At 39.7% G+C, this 7,732-nt stretch overlaps 1 non-coding gene across 1 annotated transcript; it reads left to right on the forward strand.

Moving 5' to 3' along the window:
• The first annotated feature begins 7,159 nt into the window (after positions 1-7,159).
• On the forward strand, positions 7,160-7,232 carry TRNAA-AGC. The gene has a single exon. It is a non-coding gene; the product is annotated as a tRNA-Ala (tRNA).
• Positions 7,233-7,732: the final 500 nt, after the last annotated feature.

Genomic DNA, 7,732 nt, shown 5'->3' on the forward strand with positions numbered 1-7,732 from the left:
TGCAAAACCAAATTTCCATGTTCTTAGACTTGCTGAGAACCAATATTTACGAAAGAGATATTTTATCAGCACGTAAACCAATGACTTCTGCCAACCGAATAAGTACTATGGAGCAGATTTCCATATACGCTCATTAGATTGTCTTCCAGGTTCTCTGAATGAATGTTTTTTAAACATTCCTTCAGGCTCAAAGACATCTGCATGTTCTGATTTCATAACAATAGCAGGTTTTTTTTCCTTCAGAAGACACATTTGATTATGCTGCAGATTACAGTTCTTAACCACCTCTCCAAAAAATACATTCAAGACCTTATTACTACAAGGTAACTTATTTGATTTGCCTAGTTTCTCTCACTTCTCCCAACTCATTTTTCTGCCATATTACCTCCTTATTGCAACTTAACTCTATGGCATTCAAAGCACATGAAGCTTCAGTGTTAATACCAAAGCGTTAAGGTCTAGAGAATCATTCCTTCAAGACAGACTGTATTCCCTTCCTCCAAAACAAATCAGCTTTCACCTGCTTTCATCAATTTTTATACTTTACTGTCTCCCTCAGCACTTAAATACAGGAGAAATACTTAAAAATCAGATGCATCATTCATTTCTAAGAGGGTTTACAAACAAGATTTTGAGCACATTTTAAACTAGGAACTCTTCAGTTTCCATTTAATTCAGCTAGTCTAAAGCCATAAGTAGCATAACATATTCACTGCTCTAAAGATGCTGAACTTCTTGTATACTGAGAAGTGGCAGTTATCACAACTGTTTACCATGGGACTGCAGAGGAATAGACTTGCTGCATCAAGCAGAGAAAGCAGCAGGTAGCAAGGGAGCCGATGGCAGTGTCACTGCTAGAATTCTAGCTCGTCACAAGCAACACTTGCAGTTTTGAACTTGCCAGCACTGACAAAATGATAACAGAGATGTGTCCATTTCTATACTTCAAGAATAAAAAAAAAAAAAACAAACAACACCCAAAACTTTTTTAAAAAGACAGTTCTACATGTAATAATTATCTGATTTTGAGCATTAGGTTTTTCAAATTAGTCTGCAAGATTTTTTTTTTTTGACTCTCATTGGGCCTTTACTTGTAGAGACAAAATTTGTTGAGACAATGTCAGTCACGTAACTCATTCACTCCTTCCAAACTCCCACTGCTGCTTCACTCTAGCAAAATTATTGCGTGGCACACAATCCAAAAAATTGAATACAAATAACTCACACATGCTTTCTTTTGACTAGAATAGAAAGCTACTGCAAACATGGCTAAAGGAGAAGATTTGGTGGAGGTCATGAATAAAGTGGAAGAGCGAGGGAAGGACAAACTGTGTTTAAAGTTTTTGCTGAATAAAAGCCTTCTCACTTGAATTGGGCAATCGGGGTTGATTTCAAAGTCTTCAGCAGTAAAATAGACCAGGTTTCCATTAAATTGGTCTCCATGCGATCCATCACGTATCACATACTATAAAATCTGGTAGGTAGCTTTCATCTTCAGTTACATTCAGCTATACTGGAAGATCTGCTTTGCATAGGAGCGTTAGCAAATGCTCCTTTTACATCTCTTCAAAGAAGGAATCAAATTTGGGTTTGGAAGAGAGAGTAGTGATACACTGGCCATTTCCTGCCCAAGCTAGACTAGCAATTACTACAGCTCTGCACCAAAACAGCATCATTCTGTGGGTCAGCACAGCAATGACAAAATTGCTTTGTGTATCTGGATAAAACCAGGAACAGCAAAGTAATCCCAAAAGTTTTAAATGAGAATTAAAACTGTGCAGCTCTTGAGAGAGGCATAATAGAAAAGCAGTCCCTTAAAAGTATACCTGCTTTCCATCAGCGCTTCCCCTAAAGCTAGCAAGAGGTCACCTAATTCAGAATCCTATTTTCTTCTTCTTTTTTCCACAGTCATCTCTCCTGGTCAGGTTATTATGCATCATCTTAAAATGAACAAGCACATCATCGAACTCCAACAGAATGCAAGATATCTTGGCTATCAGGACTATGTGGATCAACTGGACACAACTTGTGTCTAGCAATGAGGTCTTCATGGCAAGTTAGGGAGGAGCACACAGCCAAAAAAACCAAAGGAACTCCCCCAAACACCCAAGAACAGACTAATGACAGAAACAGACCATAAAATCCAAACTAGTAACAGTTTAATATCCTACCAAGGATAACAGTCACAACTAATTACAGTCTCCAGAAAGGCCAGATTCAGAAATGGAAGCAATATTAAACATACAGTTCTCTCAGACAAGGCAGAAGGATATGACTAACGCTGCACAGTCATTAACCAGTAGGTTGCACACTGACCTATTCAGATCATCACTTAACAATGTATTCAAGACACACTCCCTGTGTTTACATTTATCTCCTGGGCTTAAGCATCTTACAACAGCATGACTGAAAACGTCAACTTCATTAATTAATTTCATTAAAAATAAATTCAATAAATATAAGAATTCCTGAAGTTTTTTTTTAAATCTATTTTTTCTAACAAAACAACATAATTTGAGACATACTGGATTCATGTATCCTGTTGCACTTCCGTTCACCTATGTGAATTTTCAAAAAATGCTCAATCTGTTAGTGACAATATTATGTTACACTGGAAAATAGAGGAACTCTTACAGAGCTATAATCATCTTCTGATCTGCAATGCCTCAAAGCATCTCAGCTTCCTCAACAACAACTGAGATAGCTCTCTTCACTGAGCAATTATGGAACAAGACTGAAGACTTACTTATATACGAGAGCGAGAGCTGTCGTCAAAAACTCCTCCTCAAGGTTTTGGAAATGGATAGTGCCACACAAGAAGAAACAGAAATGAGGCAAAGGCAGTAGACAAGATGAAGTAAGACTCTCAGCTGCCTAAGACAGCTGGAACATAAGAGCGATTCCTGTGAATCAGGTGTACACACAAATACTTGCTTGTTCTAAACAACCGCGCTCAATACAGAAACTGTTAAGAGGACTGAAAAAAAAAAAAAAAATCAAACCACAATACTCAGGTTGCCATGAACAATCAAATAATATCAGATCTTGTGCTCAGAGAACAAGGTAAGTTTGGTTTCTTCCCCTTCCTTTAATGTGAGCACACTGTTTAAATAGAATCAATCAAATAGATGGTGTAATTAAATCTGGAGAAAATATAAAGTAGTGTTCGTGAGCATAATCCAAATAGTCCCAACTAAGTTCTAGCAGCACATTTCAGGATCAGGATCCTCCATGTCACATCTATTAAGTTAAATATGTCAGTGCTATGAGACATCAGAAATAGCAGTTGAACAACTGAAGTGCTGTAAGCAATGCTCAGCTAACAAACCTTGCAGCTCAGCTGAGCAGTGAGGGCACCTCTGTTAACAATTAACACTGGAACATTTCTGAACAACATGGACTTTGCTATGGAGATATTACCTTAACTTTGAGCCTAACTCTCAGATCTGAATTATGTAAATTTTAGACAATAAGATCACCAAGCAATAATGTAAAAAAATTAAGAAGAATCTTTTCAGGACACTCTTCAAAATGAAACCTGTGACTGAGGTTTGTTTATACAAGAAAAGTTCAAGGCAGTCAAGCAGTTGCACTCTGCTCATTGCCAAATGGCTCTGAAATTTATTTCATGCACCTGTAATGCAGCACACCCTCCTACATCTGGCACTTAACACAACCATGTCTCCCCTTTGCACAGTGGATGTGCATCTTTTGCCAGAATGAAGTGAGAAATCAAATACTTTTCTTTGTTGGGTTTGTTTTTTTTGCGTTAACTCAAATACTTCAATTCACTCTATAACGGACAAAAGTTCCGTTAAGATGTGAAAGAAGAGAGAACCTTTTTTATTTTGGTCAAAAATGTATATATGAATGATCCTGGAGAATGTACTAATAGCACATCACAGCCTTTTCTAAAACATTGAGGCAATTCAACACCTGCAGCAACCGATAGAGCCAGTTCAGGTGTCCTTTCTAAACAAAGTCTAGCAATAATCTGGAGATCTTGGACTAGAGGATGATGTCTTAGGAGACAAGACTCCTGTATCGTGGGGTAGATGTGCAGGGCTAGTCACTGGCAGTCAACTTACCAAGCTGCACCTGTGATGCCACAAAGTCAGCAGGCAGAAGCAAATGTTTTGTTAAACTCAGCTGGCAGTTCCTAGGAAGCCAGCACACTTGGAACTGATGATCCAGCAAGCTGTCCTGTTAAAGGCAGTCACTTGTTTCAAGCCAATGTTTGTAAATGACCACTTTTACCCTATATTCAAGTGGTTTTGAGACATTCAAAAATCCTAGAGTTTATGCAGGTTGTCGTAAGTCTTTTGCTGCCCGATATGCATTGGTAGCACTATTGAGCAGTTACAGAAAAGGCTAAGAATCAAATCATTGCTGGGAATGTTTCCAGACACTTGTATTCTGCTAACTCGAACTAGACACTTGTCTCCTTTGTGCCAAAGTAAATCCCCAACTGCAAAACTAGGTGAAAAAGCAGGCCTTCACTGACGATGCAAGCCGAAGCCAGCAGGTTCAACAGCATGTATTACTAAAATAGTAAATTTTTAAGTACTCAGCCCAAGTTTAACAAAGCTTCCCAAAACTTCCTATACTGTTTGTATTGACCTGAGTATAGTAATTTCAAATGTCCTTCCTTCCCAGCACTTCTTCCCCATTCTCTTTCATTTACTCCACCGGTACAAAAGATACAAGCTGTTACCACGACTATTGTAACTCCAAAACACAGCAAGTCACAGTGTCTTTAAAAGATGACAGATGCTCTCACAGCATCTTTACAAACTGATGAACAAGTAAAGCATCTGCAATTTTAGATCAATAACAGTCATACACAGTTACAATCCAACAGAGCCAAACAACACTATGAAACTGCAATAGTTTCTGGCCTTTCCCAGCTGTAATCTTCCCTGAAAAGTGTCAAGTTTCCTTTAAGCAAACAACTTTTTAAAAAATAGTGTGAAAAAGAAGACACAAACACAAAGAAATAAAATTCAATACCACCATTTTAAGCTTCAAATAAACACTACTTCAGTGTTCCACTTGAAAGCTTTTAATTTGTCAAATCACAGCTGAAAGGTGTGATGGGAAAACCCATGTTCACACATGGATCCACATTAGATGGAAGTAAACTGTGAAGAGCACATTTTTTGTCCAGTCTGACTCTGACCCACCTTGCCCCACCAGTATGAAGACTGATGCTCTGAAGTCAGCAGCTGACAGAGGGGCCTTGTGCCACCAGCCCTCACTTCCTTCTCTGTCCCCGCTCCCACCTGGGCTGATCCTCACTGCACCAGCTCCCACATGCACTGGAGGTCTGAGAGCTTCCTTGGTTGACTAACACAGCAGAACACTGACGTGCTGACCCAGCAACCAAAACCTGAGATAAAGCAGCTTACAAAGTTGAAGGAGTCAACTAGAACTACCCTAGAGTAATCAGCACAGGCATACAGCTGAGAGCAGGAAGGAAAGAGGGAAATGGGAGGAGCAGGGAGCCATCAGACTCATAAAATTTCAACCCCAGAATAGTATATTGCAAAGCCACACACACACAGAGTTGGCTGGAAAACTGTAATACAGGTTTCAAAGCTCATTAAAATTGCCTCTAAAACAATGTTTTCAGAGTGGGGCTTCAATGGGAGAAGGGAAATAATTTCTCTATATTACCCTGCAATGTCTGGCTCTTCTAGAAATGAGTTCTGAGGCTCCACAGAATAACTTCACTCTCCTGTGCAGGGAGTATTCAATAATACCGTAATAATATTGTAAATAACATTTACAATAAAAGTGCGCAAACTGAACATCCATTGGGACATAAACCATGACTGAGAGGGCAGCCAACAGTGAGGCTACTGCAAGGGGAAAGTCCCAAAGCCCAAGGAAGTCAGTATGCAAGCCACGATTTCCAGAAGCAAGGGAGGAAGCCGGGGGTAGCACACCAACAGGATGCTGCCTAGGGTTGGATCCCAGAAGCCTTCGTGTGTGCAGCATGAGACAGTGTTAACGCTGTTTGTGAGAAGCATGAGTTTATTTTGCACACACACTTCCAGTACAGAAAGTTATGCAGAACCAGAAAGGAAAGTTAATTTGGCCTGGTTTAGCAAATTCTTAAAACTCTGCCAAAGCATTGTCCAGACAACACAAGACATAGCTACTGGCGAGTTCCTGGTCTCAGAAATCATAGACTTTCAAAGATTCATTTAACCTCTCTATAGCTTTATTTATTTGCAGTATTTTTAGGTTGTATAAAGAGCAACAGCTACATAGGTAGAGCATAAAGGCAAGAATTGTTCAGGCTTGGGGAAATCAGACTCTAGACATGTAATGACAGATGTCCTGCCTTAAATAGCAGCAGTAACGTTCCAGTGCTTGAGAGCCTAGCTAACAGTCCAAAAGAGCAGAAAGTATAAAACATTAATAAAGATGTGATAAATCTGTTTCAAACAAGTAGCCTGCTCTGCAAAGAAAAAAAAAAAAAAAAACACAAAAAACCCCACTTTAAGCACTTGTAGTTTAAGTAATCTGCTACATCCCCAGCCACTGTTCCTTCTTCCTTAATTAAAAAGAAAAACAAGAAGAATGTGCTGTGTAATCTGAGCTATACTCTTCACAGTTTATTTGAAAGTAACAAATTAAGGATGCAGTTCTCGGTTAAGAAAGAGAACTTTACCTTAGCTGAAGTCTCAAAAACTGCTCATTTGAAATCAAGAATAGGGATTTAAAAAAAAAAAAAAAAAAAAGGAAATTGAGAAGGCCAGGTCACAGAGAGATCAGCATAAAGAAACAGAGGGATGCTCAGTATAGTCTCAGTGAAGTGATACAAGTAATTTTTCCAAGTCACCTGAACCTGAAGCTCCTAGCCTGCAGTACACATCACACAGTAGTGTTACGCAAATCATGCTGACATTGCACACAAGTGTCGGCCAAGTGTTGCCAAGGGGTATGCACAAGCACACATGCATACACATGTGTGTGGCAAACACGTGCACACACCCATGTGTTCAGACTGAGTAGTGCTGATCCAGGAGCTTCCTAACCACCATGAGCAGTTTCAAGTACACCAGTTTCAGAAACCCTAACAGAGCAACTCAAACATTCTGGGCATAACCCAGAGGTCGATGGATCACAAGCATCATCTTCTGTTTTGTAGGGGGAATTAGCTCAAATGGTAGAGCGCTCGCTTAGCATGCGAGAGGTAGCGGGATCGATGCCCGCATTCTCCATTTGCTACCTACAAGTGTTGCTTTTGTGTATGCTCCATCCCTGGAGGTGTTCAAGGCCAGGCTGGATGAGGCTTTGAGCAACCTGGGCTAGTGGAGGGTGTCCCTGCCCATGGCAGGGGGGTTGGGACTTGATGATCTTTAAGGTCCTTTCCAACCCAAACCATTCTATGAAACACACTGCTGTATTTAATACAGACATCATGTTCAGTTGCTACAACTGTCATACTTAAGGGGGTAAAAATAATTGAGTAATAAAGACGGTCTCAGGCTTGTAGGTATTTGACAAGTATCCAAGCCCCCAGTAGTATGCACAGTGAAAACAAGTGACCGGAAACATTTGAGTAGAGATCTGTTTATCAACAGAGTAGCATTTCTTACAGCAGCTCTCTAGAGGCCACACCAGAAAACCCCCCAAAAACCTAGAACATTCTGAACAACTTTAATACACAAAACTAATGACTATTTTACAAGAGTTAGAAGTTTTCCACAATAAGAATTTG

This window comes from Pterocles gutturalis, unplaced genomic scaffold, assembly GCF_000699245.1.
Source record: "Pterocles gutturalis isolate BGI_N339 unplaced genomic scaffold, ASM69924v1 scaffold4772, whole genome shotgun sequence".
NCBI lineage: Eukaryota > Metazoa > Chordata > Aves > Pterocliformes > Pteroclidae > Pterocles > Pterocles gutturalis.